Genomic DNA, 15,534 nt, shown 5'->3' with positions numbered 1-15,534 from the left:
ACTGGAATTCACTCAAGGATGCTGGGTGCTGCCTCACCTATTTCTCCAAGAAGCTTTTTTGGCAATCCCTAGGGCTATGAATGATGATTCTAGTTTGATTGTAGATCTTGAAATAGACGTCTAAAGAAGTCTTGATAATCTAACCCTTCTATAAAATGTAATGAGAATACTTTTCCAAATATCCGTGAGGCAAGCAGCCAACTTCCTAACAGGTTTGATCAGCAAATGGCCTTTGGAAACAACATTTCTATCCTTTTCTTCTGCACGAAATTCTCAAAGCTGGAAGAGAAGATGTGAGCCACCCACCCACCCACTGTACCAGGAGCCCCTTCGCTCCCTCTCTGGCTGATGAAACTGGATGTGGCCTAAATCCATCAGCCAATTTGTTCTGAATCCATTTGTCTTCTTATTGAATCTACAGGGAAAAAAATTCTACTGCTCTAAAGACACTGCTTTCAAATCCGAATTTACTCCTTCCTCTTCTCTTAAAACCAACTGTTTTGCTTTGAAGTAGAGAGAGCAGGTAGGAAGTCCCCTTTTGCATGTGCCCAGCTAGCTGCCTTTCATTAATTTGAGTCCAGCACCTATCAGCATCAGATAAGTCCCCTACCGACAGGGGGTCCAGATAGCTCTCAATCAATTCCATGCTCCGCACTCCACCTCCTCCAGCATCTCCAAGCCCAAGGCCCAGCCTGCTCCACTGCAACCTGTTCTTCCATCCATTAGACACATGGTTTCCAAACAGTAGTCTGTGACCCATGAATAGGCGATGAGTGTTTCAGAACACAGAATGTAAACAGAAATAGAGTAGAAATAGAAACAGAAAACAGAATGCAGTCCACAGTAAGGGTATGTACTGTTTCATGAAACTTGTTTCAGATACACATTTACTTACTTATGCCCTGAGTGTCAATGTAAAAGTGCATTTTGTACTGTGTTATAATCCAGAAATTCTGAAACACTGCTTTTGGCAAGCATTTGTCCACCATCTAGTCAGAGTGCCCACTGCTGTTGGTCCCACTGCTCAGCGACCCACTTCCTCATGCAGGCTCAAGCTCTGAACAGACTTCCAGCTGTCTTATTCATCGGCTGTTTTCACAAACCTTAGCCTTTTACAGTGATTCACAACCTTCTGCTCATGTATACAAAGGGCTGCCTTCTCCTTGAACAGACCAATGTTCTCAGTCAAAAAAGAAAAAAAAATCCTTTGCTATTCCTGCTTTCTTTTCAGGTCTGGAAATTGCTTGTAGTACATCCAACTGTCTCACTATGAATAAGAAATCTCAGAGCAGTAGGACTCCATTTCTTTGTGTGCTACCTTTCATCTCCAACAAGAAAAAAACCACCACTAAAGTCCCTCTTGAAATGTCTCAGATTTTCTTACAAAATTCACCTCACTTTCCTGATGTAATGCATTCAGGTGTAACACATCCAGAGTCTGATACCAACACCAGGTTAACATAGCTCATCCCTAATGCTGACTTAAAGTCTGTTTCCCATCCTAAGAACAGATGGTTACTCCACCTCCGTATTGCTGTCTTCTTCCTCTCATAGGGCAAATGGAAAGAGGAAAAGCACAAGGTGACAGCACGAGTATGGTGGCACCCTTTCCTCTCCCAAGGACAAGGGCACAAGTTGTCCAGCACAACTCTGCCCAGTCCTGCCCTCCCTTGTCCAACAGCCCACAATTCTCACCCAATCGATTCATTTCTTCCTCTACAGGAAAAAAAAAAAAAAAAGTTTTCTGTATCTTCTTATAGACTGTTCGGTTAACTTTTCTCAGGCAAACTGAATATCCCACTTTTTAACTTTCCAAGAGCTACTGAAGTGAAATGAATTCTTTATCTGTAGGATACAGGACAGTAACTTGAGAGGAGTGCAGGGAGACACTGAGGGCTGAAGGTTTCTTAGGAAGTGAATTGGTATTTCCTCCCCTACATGGAAGGCCAGCGTTGAGGGAGGGACATAACCACTGGGCTTCCTGTCCTGTACTAAGGGAAGAAAGTGAACAAGTCTAGATCTGTAGGACAGTTGCACTAGGCTCTGAAGGGCAAGTCACACCAGGGCACCAGCTCCACCACTCCCCAGGGCTCCTTTGCCACCTCTCTGGTCATCTGGTTATTGGGAGGGCCCTCCATCACCACCCAGGTCGCTACTTCCTACTCCCCACTCCTTTGCTGGGAACACTCTTAATCACTGAGAGATTTCTGATAGCTCCCTGCTCCACGGCCTCTCTTTAACTTTGGTAATCAAATGAATCTCTCTCCAATGAAGATTCTAGAAAATGAAGAAAAATGTAGGACAACTCTTGCATCCATACTCCAAGGAAGTTTGCTATAAGGTTTCGGCCCTTCAACCACTGCTGTTCCTGGGCACCTCCAAGTACGTGGCTTTAATTACAAAGAGCCATTCTTCTTTTCAAAATGGTAAAGGATACTTAGAGTGAAAGAAATAGGAATAGCTAATGCGCAAATAATTATGGCTGGCTGAGCAGCTGGGTGTGAGACAACCCGCTCTAGACAGATAAAATTTCTGCAAGATCACACAGTAATGATTCGAACTCTGGAGGGAGGTAATGTGGCCAAAGGAGTTGCAGGGGTAAAAAAAAAAAGAAGCACCCTCAAAACAGAGTATCCTCTGGATCATCTGATGGCACAGAAGGGAGGTGGCAAATACACTAAAATCCATGGTTCCTCTAGCTATTGTTTCTAATTTCCTAGAGTGGCAGGAATACACTTTTCTCATTTAGTTTCATCCGTAGAATTTAAGGAAAAGACATACAAGGGAAAGAATTCTCTACTTCACATATAACACACTTCACCAAGAGAAATGGGATTCTCTACTGTATTACCTTGACTACACAAAGAAGCTGCATTCTGATCTATATCCTGTACTCACACAGCAGTATCTCACTTAAAACACACACAATCCAAGATCCATCTTTCTCAACTCCATTTATGACTCAGTAAAGATTTTACTGAAATGACAGCTTTTTTCCTACTTCACGCATCAACTCCTATCATCCACACAAACTTTTCCATCTTATCTCCTAACTGGTATGAGATTGATTTAAACGTTGTCAAATATCACTCTCGAAGAACAATTTTATAATTTCACATAAAAATGTGCACATTAACACTCAAGATGTGTACAGCTAAGAAAACACTGGCCAGCAACAGTGACCCTTTCATGAACTTAACTCAGTGTTTTCGCAGCGGTTGTCCTACCGTCTTAGGGCTGTAGGAAAAGGCTAGTATTACAGATCCCATTTCATGGCCGGGTAAACCGAGGCACTTAGTTTAATCGACTTGCCCGGGGTGACAATGTTAGCGCTGGAGACAGAAACCAAATGTCTGCCTCTGATTCTGCGCCCAGTTCCTCTGCACTAGACTCTCAGAACTCGCTGGCTAAAAATGAGACCCACTTGAGCACCGCCAGGGTGAATAAAAGCTTCTTGTTTTATTTAGTAGAAGAAGCAGGAGGGGGGAAGACTTACCCACTTGATGCACCTGACTGTATACCAGGCTCCACCAAGAAGGCTTTCCCGGATGCACAAAGCACCCGCCCGTTTCAGCTGAGACCCCCGGAGGCACCCCAGACAGCTGGGAAGCGCGAGTGGGACGCACAAAGGCGTCTGGGTGGGCGGGGGCCGCGGGCCAGGACCCCACTTGCGCAGCCCACGGGCCGGAGAACGCTGCGCCGCCGCACGCACCTGCTGGAGCCGCCTCAGCCCCGCGCGCTCGGGACGACCCGGGCCTCCAGAGCCCTGGCCACGCTAGGCCGGGGCGGGGTCCCGCGGGACATAGAGCGCCCGCCCTCCTCCGAGCTCTGCAAACGGCGTCACCTGTACTGCGAGTCCCGGACAGAGTCGCGTGTACGCGGCGGCTGCGCACGGCCGGGTTTCGGGCGCCTAGTCCTCCGGCCGGGCCCGAGGGCTGTCGCCGGCCAGAGCCGGCCCGCGAGATGCTCGGCGGGGCCGGAGAGCCGTCCCGGAGGTCCAGCTGCCGCGCGCCCGCCCTCCCAGACTGCGGGCTCGGGTTACCGCAGCGCGGCTCCTTAAAGGGGCCGCGGCCGCCCGAGCTCCGGCTCCGAGCGGCTTCGACCCCCGACCAGGGGGGTGGGCGGGGCCCCGTGGCTGGCAGCCAGGCCGACCTTCGGGGGCTGGAACCTGGGTCCCGGGAGGGGCTCAGAAGCGAGATCCGCCGAGGCAGGCCACGGGGTCCTGGAAGAGCACCCTCGCGGGGAGAGGGCGGGCGGCGCCTGGCTGTCCAAAGCGAGTAACGGAGACTGCAAGTGGGGACCCGCCAGAGTCCGCTTCCGTGCGGTCAGTACCTGGCCTCGCCACGTCACTAAAATTCCTTTCGGATTTTGAGTTTACATTCTGCCTTACGCTTAAATGATGCCCACGTTTTCATCATCAGAAAGGAGAGAACAATACAATTACTGATTTTTCCGGCCACGTCTGACTTGGCCAAAAGCCAGTGCCGCGGCGCTCTTGCTTAGGGCTGCAGGTGCTTTCCACATTGGGTAGGAGGCGTGTGTGCCAGAGACACGTTCTCCCAGCAGCCTCCATAGAGGCCCAGAAAAACACCATGGTGAGGGCACCAACTCCCCCACTACACTCTGAGCCCCTCTGCTGTCAGGGTAGGGAAGTAAGATTTGAATTTGTGGTGCTGGCTCAGAACTCCAAGTTGCCCAGTGCATAAAGAGCAACAGTAGCTCTTTGACCTGCTAAATATAGGCTCAAAAACTTCCAAGTGTTCAGATCAACAAGGTTGAGTTGTTTTGAATAAAACAAAATAATGAAGAGGTACATTTAGGCCGTTAAAAGTTGCAAAAAGCAATTCCAAATTCTTTTTTGGAAAGAGGTAAGTTCTAATTATTTAGTAAACACCATTAATAACAGGACAGTTATTTCTAAGAAATGTCTATCAACAGAACTAATAAATTTTACCTAATATATACGTGCACACAAACACACACACTTTAGCTAATTGAACCTCACTGGGCTCAATTTTTTTCATCAGTAAAAGGGGATAATAATACATAGTTACCTCTGAAGACCCCAGTCTTGGCAAATGAACCTCGCACTGACTTAGAAAAGACAAAATCTATTCTGCCCTACAAGGGCAGAAACCTGTCTGGCAGTCAAGCAGGGAGGAAGATCATGGAGACGCCCAAGTGCATGTTCCCCTACTTGTCCCTGACTCACTTTGGGGACACACGAGACACTGGTGACCTTTGACTACAACCTGTGCCATCATAGTTGCTTCACAAAAGTTTAATTTGCCCCATACCTTCTTTATGCACTCATGTAGCTACCTCATAACTTCATGGGTGGGACAGTTGTATGTGCACATCTGTGGGGTCAGCCTTGCAAGTACAGATCGCACATGTCAAGACTCTTCATCAAGACTACCTCCTCCACATTCACTCCTATGGCTTGTCTCCTGGGGCTGACAGTTGCTCTGGTATTTTGGGGTTTTTTTTCCTGATTGCACCATCATCATCTCTGATATGCATATTCTCTAACACCCACAACAGTGGCCAAGGCCAAGTAAACCCACAGAAATCCACTATACTGTGTCCCACAATATTCTTCCAGGTGAGGCTTCTACAACACATCATTAAATCCTCAGGTTGTTTTGAAATGTTACAGAGCATGTAAGTGAATAAATACATCAAGGACAAGGCCTGAAAGATAGGAAAGTCAGTAAATATTAGTTGAATCTTGTACCTTTTAAACTAATCAAAACTCAAGGACCTTAGGAGGTAGAATATATTAACTGCATATTTTTCTCAATATTTTAATGCAGCTTAATTTCTTTAAAAATATCCATTTTATAATTCACATTAAAATCTTTAAAAACTTTTAACTTCGTTTTACCAATACTCCAAGGACAGTTCTCCCAGATTCTGTATTCACTATCTGAAGTTTTTCTGAATTTTAAGTGTGAGGTATCAAAGTTAATTGTACTTTTTATGAATTTTGTTCATTAAAAACAGTTCAAAGAAACAGTTAAGAAAAAATGGACTTATTCATCCATACTTAAAAAGAGAAAAAAATACAAAAATTCTTTTGAGGCAAATTTTCTTGATAAATTTCTGTTTCCAAAAATTCCTAAACTTCTAAACAGAGACAATTATTTGGAAAACAGAGACCAAAAGCTGCTTCTTTCTAAAACAACAAGATAATTAAAGTAAAAATATTTTGGAAAACTGCTTCAATTCTCCTCTTCTCCATTAGTGAAGATATAACCAAAATGACACAAAACATTTTGATAAGAAAGGTTGATTTAGTTAAAAATGAACAACCTCAGACACTACTATTTTCTTGTTGGTAGTTTTAGTATTTCAAGAATTTTTTCTAAGGTTTTTGGAGTATTTAAAAGTACTTTTATTTGTCTTTCAGAATTTTTCAGGAAGAAACTATTTCAGGACATAAATGACTTCTATGTTCTTTTTGCTTATTTTATGTGATTTTTCCTATAATATAACTTAATATAAATTATTATAAATTCCAAATACATTATGATTGATATAAATTATAATTTATGTAAATTATAATATAAATTATGGAAATGTAAATTATTTTTAATGAAAGTAATACATAAGTGAAAATTCAAATGATCATATGAACTATCTTAATAACTAAAAAGAAAAAACGAGCAATTTTTCATGACATTATTTTTTAATACAAACATATTATCTCCTTTATGTGTCCCAATTAAATTGATCTCGTAATATCATTACGACTATCGTTTATGCAATAGTGTTACTATAATCAAACCACTTTATACACTTAAATCATGTGCCTCTTTAACTGAAGTTCCTATTTTAGACACTCCATATGAGAAGTTAGAAACATCAAGAGTTATAATTATTCATATAGAAAATGCATATGCTGCATTCAGATCTTCCACTTAATCTAGAGGCCCGCATTCTTTGTATTTTAATAAAAACAAAATATTTTGCCCTCCAATAACACCTTTAAAAAATTACTCATAGCCATCTCTTTTCAAAATACTGTCGTTATCTTTTACAATATACTAAGCCTTTATTTTAAAAAGACAATTTAGATTTAATTTTTAAATATCATCTTGTGGGGATTTATTTTCCCCAAGGAAAGGTATAGTTCCAGTCTCAGATTTTAAAATTCTCCTTCATACAAACTCCCAGGTAAAAAATAATTTTTGAAAGACTGTTACAACTAAATGTCTCCAAATTTTGTCAAATATGGAGTATCCCAAAATGCTAATATAATGTTTAATAGCCAAAAAAGTGGGGAAAAATAAATTGTGGGGTAAGGAAAAGTTTAACTAATAATGCTATATATGCATAACATTAAAAACTATCTAATAATGCTATATATGCATAACATTAAAAACTATAATAACAAATAGATCATCAGGATAAGGAAATTTAATTTATGAATTCTTCCAATCAAATACAAATCAAGCATTTCGCAAAAAATAATATATAAAATCTTTCAAATTAAAATGAAATTTCAGAATTTTTTTAGCATAGAAATGACTTCTTTTGATGTAGATACAAAACTCACTTTTCCTCTAAACATCTGAGATAGAAATTGAGGTCTTTAGACTCTGGACCTTTAGCAATAATCAGTTCCCAGATAACACATTTTCAGCAGTGGTTCTCTATTTTTCTGCCTGGCTACATGATCCACCAGGCCACAGCCACGGACTGGCAACTACCTCTGACTTCCTTCTTGGCCAACGGAATCATTCGGCGTTGAGTCACAGCCCTGGCCTCCGACTAGTCTTCTTTGCAACAGTCTTTTTCCCATACCTTCTAAATTACCTCTCTTGCTGTCATTAGTTAGAAAACAATACTTTCTGAATTTTGAAATAAAAGAAATCACATGTTAATCCATAGTCTAGCTTTCTTGGACAAGTGCATAATTATCAAAGCTCATCACCAGTAGAACAGGCAACATTATGTATGGTATATTAGAGTCCAAAGCATACACACACCTGGATTTTAAGTTGCTTGAAGACGAAGTTTCTGACTTATACGCCTTTGCACCTTACACTGCACCCTGCCAGGTGGGAGCTCTGCATCTATTCTTCCCACACATATTTTTCCAACTTGTCAAAGCTTGTCAAGGAACTCATTTAAGAGTTTGAAGATCTATGGCAAAAGGAGAGCCTTAATGGATACCCTATATCTAGGGAAGAAAAGAGCAATTGCCTAAAATTAATAAAAGGGAATCAAGTGATTTAAAGAACTGCTTTGCCTTCCCTTTTAGAGATCTATGGAGGAACTGCCTTCTGGTTTCTACAAGAAGTCCTGTATGAGATGACATTTTAGAAACTATCAGGATTTGGTTTTTAACAGTTTTATGCACACAGTATTTTACTTGTACAGAAAGAGAAAGTAGTCCTAATGCATCTATGTAGAGGTAAAAGAAACTCAGTTTTAATTCACTTTGTCTTAGTCCAAATTATTATTAACTCTTTCAACAAAGAATGCAAGAGCATTACAGGAAACTTTGAAAACAATTGCATAAATCCTGACTGATAGCCATACAAGAAATTCTTGACATGTAAGTAACAATAACCAACAGCTAAAATCACTAATTGTCTAGACTCAACATTTGTTATATTGATTCGGAAGGGGGGGCAGCAAACATACAGTAGTCCCCCCCTATCCGTTGCTTCACCTTCTGCAGTTACCAGGTCAACCACAGTTTGAAAATATTAAATGGAAAAATCCAGAAATAAACAATTCATAAGTTGTAAGCTATTCTGCATAGCTTGATGAAATCTTGTGAGTTCCACTCCGTCTCACCCTGGATGCGACTTATCCCTTTGCCGAGTATATCGACACTGTGTATACTACCCATCTCTTAGTCACTTAATAGCCATCTCGGTTACCAGATCAACTGTCTCTGTATCACAGTGTTTGTATTCAGGTAGCCATTATTTTACTTAATAATGGCTCATTCACCTAATTTCATCTCATCACATAGGCATTGTATCATCTCACATCATCATAAGGGTGAGTACAGTACAATAAAATATTTTGAGGGCGAACACATTTACATAAATTCTATTACAGTATATATTATTCGATTTTATTAGTAGTGATTGTTACTCTCTTACTGTGCCTAGTTTATAATTAAACATCATAACTATGTATATATAGGAATAAACCTAGTATATACAGTGTTGGGTACTATCCACAGTTTCAGGCATCCACTGCGAGTCTTGGAACGTATCCCTGCGTATAAAGAGGAACTATGATAGAGCCAAAGTTCAAAACCACATGTCTCCTAAATAATTTAAATGTGTGTTTTGGTAGATCTGCCCTTCTTCGGTTTGTAATGACCACTACAAAAATAAAAACCAATCATTCTTTGAAGTTGAATGTCAATATAAAAATACAAAGAGTTAACTCATTGATAGCCCTGTTATTGCCTTATCATCCTGAACCCAGAATTCAGCCCTTCTGCTAGTTTCCATAGAAAATTATCTCCAAGAATCTCCTGTTTTCCCCCAACTTTAAATAAGATTAAGGGGTTCCTGAGGAGTTGAATGGCCTCTCACCAGCTCTATGTTCCTCTCTCTCTTCTTCCCTACCTGGGAACTGAATGAGCGTCTTCTGTTGCTTAAGCTCCTTAGAGTTACACTGCTTATCTAAAGTAGTTCTTCCAAACAAATCCAGCACTATCGCTAACCTATGTCCTGGAAAAAAATATTCTTCAACTTGATCCACCTCCTTTCTTTCATTTCTCAATGAGCTCTTACATATTGTCCTAGCCCTTGATCTTTTCATCTCTGAGTTATAGGATTCCTTCACATAACAAAGGGGATTTTCTGCTTTGATTATGGCATCTAAATTTTGCAATTCACCTTTTGCTCTACCCACTCCAATTAGTGGCCTTATCCAATCTGGACCCAATCTCAGCTTTGGCTTAACTCTGTCCTCCCTATTTCCCCAATCCACTGAGATATATCTGATACCAACTCTTATATAATAGCTGTCTAAAATTCTCTTTCTTGAGCTCCAGATCTGTATTCCCAATATCCTGCCGTGTGTTCCCAGGTTCTTCAAATGCAATAAAATATAACTCATTATTCATCCCCATACTCTTCTTTCTCACTTTTCTCCATTTATGGAGTTATCATGCCTCTAATCATCTCACCCAGAAACCTTAATTTTCTTAGACTCCTCCCTTTTGTTTAGCACTCTGTATCTAAGTAGACACCAAATTCTGTCAATTTTGCTCCCTAAAGATCTTTCATATATTTACCTCCTCTATCCTTCCTTTTCACTCACCAAGTTTAGGCCCATATACCTTCTTTAACCACTGATGTCTCTCCAGCATCTTCCCTCTTCGAGCCTTTACGCACAATGTACCAGGATAATAATTTTCTTCCCATCTTCTCTCAGTGCTTACTACCATGTTTCACACTCAACCAACCTTCAATAAATATTCATTAATTATAGGAGACCTCACACCTTTCATAGATTGCCTCTCTCTCCAGCCTATGTTTCTTAGGATTCTTCTAACTGTTATCTTCTTATCCTTTTACATCCAGCGGAAGCTTGCTATTACTCTTCATTCTACCAAATAAATGCAAGGCATTTGAGTCCTACATTCTAGCTCAGGCTTTATACTCTCTCTCTCACCCTCTTTGCTCAATCTAGTCAAATCCAAGGAGTCATTCCCAAAATATACTATGCATTGTCCCACCCTTTGCTTTTGTTCATGCTGCTTCCAAAACACAGAATGTCTTTTTCTTCATGTCTTTCCCTGTCTGTTTTCCTACTTTTAAGGCCCAGATCAAATGCCACTTTCTTCATAAAACTTACAGATTCCTCCAGACAGAATTTCTTTCTTCCTCTTCTTTCCCTCTTTGAAACTTAAGTTTATAACTTGCTTTGTACAAGTATTTTCCTTCTCTCACTAGAAAAGTAGTACCATAGAGTCATTCAAAGCAGTGCTTTTCAGACCACCTGCAACACAATAACTGGAGTCTTGTTAAAAACAAAACAAAAACCCAATAATCAGAGTTTCTTGAGGTGAAACTCAGAACTCTGCATTTTACAAGAAGGTTCCCCAGGAAAGTACGCAGTGAAGGTAAAGGCCTTTGAGTTGCAGAAATGAGCCTTGAAGTTTGTCAGACTGGGAGCTGCATTTCAGTTATATTTCTGTTAAAAGGTAATTTTCAGAAAAAGTTAAAATCATGACCCTGATACAAATAGAAAAGAAAAATAAAGTTAAAGATTTAATTTAACTCACTCAATGAGGGAACCAGGCAGATTTATAACCTGTTCAAAAAAAAAAAGTCTGAAAAAGACACATTTACAGAGTTGTAAAATGGCTAAAAGATGATGTAAGATGACAATCAGATAACCCAAAAAAATGTACAATAAATCAAAGACAGTGAAAGGCAAGTGTCAGATGACCTGGAAGGCGTCCTCTAGGCAATGCAGAGTTTTCTATTGAAACAGGTATATTTTTCTACACCTCTTACTAGTTGTGTGACTCTTAATATGTTACTTAACTTCTCTGAGCCTCAGTTACTTTATCTGTAAAATCGTAAAAAAATTTCATAATTTTAAAAAGTTTTAATAGGGATAATCCTACCTAATAGAGCTATTGTGAGAATTAGATGAGTTCATAAGCACAAGAGCTTAGGACAGTGTTGAGTACATGATGCTCGACCAACATTACCCAGTAGTAGAGTAGCACTAGTGGTAATCGTACTATTAACTCTAAATTCCTTGAGACCTGTTCTTGTGTATTAATGAATGTGCTCATTTGGTCAATCAATTAATGTGTGTTAAATACCTATCCATTCTAGGTTTGGGTGAGTAATAAAATAGTCTGTCCTCAAGGAGTCCAGGCTAGCTGACGAGATTAGAACTTCAGTTCCAGTTTCTAAGTTGCTCTCCCAGTTATACCCTCTGCTGGGTGTTAAGTGGGGCGACTGATAAAAAAGAGTGTCTTCTCATCGATGATGGGAGTTGGCAGGGAGACAGCAGGTCCATCCTCTTGGTGGTACAAGACAGGTGCCATAAGTTCTAGAATTCTTATCTTCTGACCTAGAGAAATAGGTGCTATAAACAGGGTAAATCCTGGAAGCTTAGAGATCTCTTAATTGTCTTAATTTTTTCTAATAAACAGGGTATAGATTTCTTAGTTCTCACAGAACTTCTGTCATTTTAAACAGGTGTCTTTGTTTAAAAACAGATCTTCAGTAGGATGTTTTGTGCTGTTGCCAGCCCCTCTCTGGGCTGGGTAATGTGTATGATTCCTTGGGATTTTGTTTTAAAAAATGTAGCACTTGACTTTTTGCCAAGTAAAATAATAAATACTCTAGTGTGGGGGGTGGGGGGATATACGTGATATAATAAATGAAAATAGAGGTATGTGACCACAGTTGATAAAATGTCTAGCCATATCTAGAATGTACAGACTGCTTACAGAAAAGCATTGTAAAGGTGAATTTGAGCTGAATCTGGAAGGGTGAGCAGGAAATCACTAAGGAAGCACAGTATGCTAAGAATTACTGTGCTAAATCATTACATATGTTAATCTTATTTAATTCATACGAGTTGTATAATAATGACTCTCTCTAAGTAGGTACTGTGTTAGGTCCTGTTTTAAATAACCGTCGTTATCCTATTTTATGAAGGAGAAAAAACCTGAAGCTTAGAGAAGTCAAGGTACTTTTCCAAAATAATACAGCCAGTGAGTGGCAAGGCCACACAATTCATCCTACATAACCTCTTTCCAAAGTGTAGACAATATCATCTCAAATTACTAACAGAAGAATCAAAACCCAAAGAGATTATGAGATCTCCCAGAAGAGATTGATTAGAAATTAGGTCTCTAGTTTTAAAGCCCAGGCAGAAGGGGAGGAAGAGCACTCGAGAAAGAGGGAGAACGCACGACACCTGAGCATGGAGGAGCTTGGCATGTCCCCAGGAGCCAGAAATATTTGGAACTCAATATGCATTTATGGAAACAGAAACAGAAGACAAGGTCACTAAAGTAGGCAGGAATTGTGAAAAATAAATTATGCCAAACTAAATATTGCAGACTCTGTGCAGGAGGAGATTAGAAAAATGATGAAGGGTTTTAAATAAGGGAATGAGCTCAAAGGTTTAGAAACTGGAGGCAGGGCAGTTTTGAAGCAGCAAAGGCTAGTGTTATCAAGATCAAGAGTTTTGAAGTCAGACAAACTGACTCTTGTCACAACCTAAGGAAAAGAACATCTTTGCACCAGGATCTTCTCTGTAAAAATAAATATAATAGGGTCATTGTGAGGTTTAAATGAAACTTCAGCACCTGCTACTGTACTTCAGCTATAATAAGCAATTAATAAATGATGGTGGTAGTATTAACAGTTGTGTGTTACAATTTTTGTTGTAATACAAATATTTTGAGACCTACCTAAGTTAGGTCTTTTTGAAGGAAGAACATGTTAAACACACTTACTGATGCTTGTTTGCCTGGGTTGTTTAGAAATAAACAACACTGCTTGACTTGTTCAGACATAGTAGATTGATCTGTATCAAAACAGCAAATCCCAGGAGCACAAAGAGAAGCAGATTTCAGGAATGGCATGAAGTTAAGGGTTCAGCTTATCAAACATTTCTTGTGTCCCTACTGTGTGTCTAACATTATATTACATGCTACATATATGAAAGTAGTCAAAAGTCTACAATATAGTTCTTCTGGTTGATTTTCTTTATTCTAGATCCCTGGCTGCTTCTCTTATTTACAACCTCACCCTTTTCCCTTAGGTTTGATATTTACACTACTTTTGTAGAAGTGATCTTGGTTTCCCTATTTCATTACCCATTCCTCAACCCCAACCCCAACCCCTGACCTTGGACTACTTCCTTTCCTGGCTACTCCAGGTATATGAGTTAGATTACACCTTGTCTGATCCAAATCTGTCCTCAGTACCATACCCTGGTTCCAAGACACTTTGCTACTATAGTGAAGTTAAACCAATTCTCTCCATGGCTGGTACTAGATGAGTCGTTATGACTGTGCTTGAGAACTTGGGTTAGCAAGAAACAGGATAATGAGTGAGAGACTCCTATATTAGAAATTCACTTAGAGGTATAGAAGAAGTTGCAGGGGGAGAGAAAAAAGAGAAAGAGAGACAGAGGCAGAGTAACTTCAAAGCATAACTAAAATACTTTTAAATGTATAATATTCTAAGTTATTTGTATTTTTTCAACTCCTCTTATGTCTTCCAAATCTTCAGTAAGCCTTCCACTACCTCTAAACCGCCCCCACAACACACGCATAGTGTGAGTGGTGGTGGAGGGAGGGGCTATGTGAGGAAATCATGCAGCCAAGTTCCACTGCAAACAGAATAGAGACAGCACACTCAGAACAATGAGACAGTCCATAAACTGAACCATAAGCCAGAGCAGAGTCCAAGGTAATACTGGAATCATTGATGTCTGGAAAACTGACAAAAACACTTAGGAAGTGCTGATCTTTATCTAAAAGTTGTGTAATGGGGGCTTGAATCAATCTTATCTAGATAGAAAACAAAACTGATGTTCATAACCAATATTTAGGTCATGGTTTCTTCAGAGTCATTGAAGATTTGGCACAAACCGCATAGGTCTGTCTTTCTGATACTCCCATTATCTTCCCTAAAGTTGGCACCATTCTCTTAGCCTAGGTTACTGCAACAGTCTTTCTGGAATCAGCTAACATTTTCTTAAAGAGCCAGATAGTAAATATTTCGAGCTTCATGGGCCAGATGGTCAGTTACTCAACTCTGTGCTTAAGGCCTGGAAGCAGCTGTAGACAATATGTAAGTGAATCGGTATGGTTATGTTCCAATAAAACTTTATCTATAAAATCAGGTGCTAGGCTTTCTGTCCTGTTCCTTCTGTTGTCCACATTATAGTCAGAGTACTCTTTCTAAATGTTACGTCTCTGTTTTAAACATTTACATCACTTCCAATTGCTCTTAGGATAAAGTCCAAATTCTTTAACAGAGCAAACAGATTTCATCCCAGTAGCCTCCTCTCTAACCATTTCTGGCTTCTAACTCAGTTTTTCAGCACTACTGAACTATAAATTCCCCAAGTTCCTGGCTCTCTTCCCTCCATGCATTTCCATATGCTGTTGGAATCATCCTCTCTCCTCCATGCCATACACACCACCATCTCGCCCCTGACCCCAGCTTAACTGAAACCTATTCATCTACATTTCAAGTTTCTCATTAAATGTAACTCCCTCCAGGAAGCGTTCTTTGATCCCTAAGTTCTCACAAAGTGTTGAGATTGCTGGTTTAATTGTTTGGGACCTATTAGTCAGAAGCTCTGTGAAGAGAGGAAACTGGTTGGTCATTAATCATTGCATTCCAAGGGATTCAGTAAATAATTGGTGAATGAGTGGATTCTTGACTGATGAGGAAGGAAAAGACAAGAACCGACCTAAAAGTGGAGAGGGCCCTCAAAGGCTAACTGGTAGAGAACAGGCTGAGATTTATATAAACTGTTCCCTCTTATCCAGAATCTGCT

General features: G+C 40.1%; 1 protein-coding gene across 5 annotated transcripts in view; it reads right to left on the bottom strand.

Moving 5' to 3' along the window:
• Positions 1–15,534, bottom strand: part of LOC105306904 (transmembrane protein 56-like) — an 85,009-nt gene that overhangs the window by 49,990 nt on the left and 19,485 nt on the right. The window contains exon 2 of one of the 5 annotated variants that reach the window (XM_023524441.1): positions 7,995–8,151. The exons of 1 other annotated variant lie outside the window; for it this stretch is intronic. The gene's annotated coding sequence lies outside the window, so the exon portion shown is untranslated. Of the gene's footprint in view, positions 1–3,496; positions 3,629–3,712; positions 3,977–7,994; positions 8,152–15,534 lie in introns of those variants that run through there. 3 more of the 5 variants (XM_011382188.2, XM_011382186.2, XM_011382184.2) reach the window with 3 other exon arrangements.

The sequence above is a fragment of the Pteropus vampyrus genome, unplaced genomic scaffold (genome assembly GCF_000151845.1).
Source record: "Pteropus vampyrus isolate Shadow unplaced genomic scaffold, Pvam_2.0 Scaffold463, whole genome shotgun sequence".
Classification (NCBI taxonomy): domain Eukaryota; kingdom Metazoa; phylum Chordata; class Mammalia; order Chiroptera; family Pteropodidae; genus Pteropus; species Pteropus vampyrus.
This window is presented reverse-complemented; position numbering and strand designations above follow the sequence as displayed.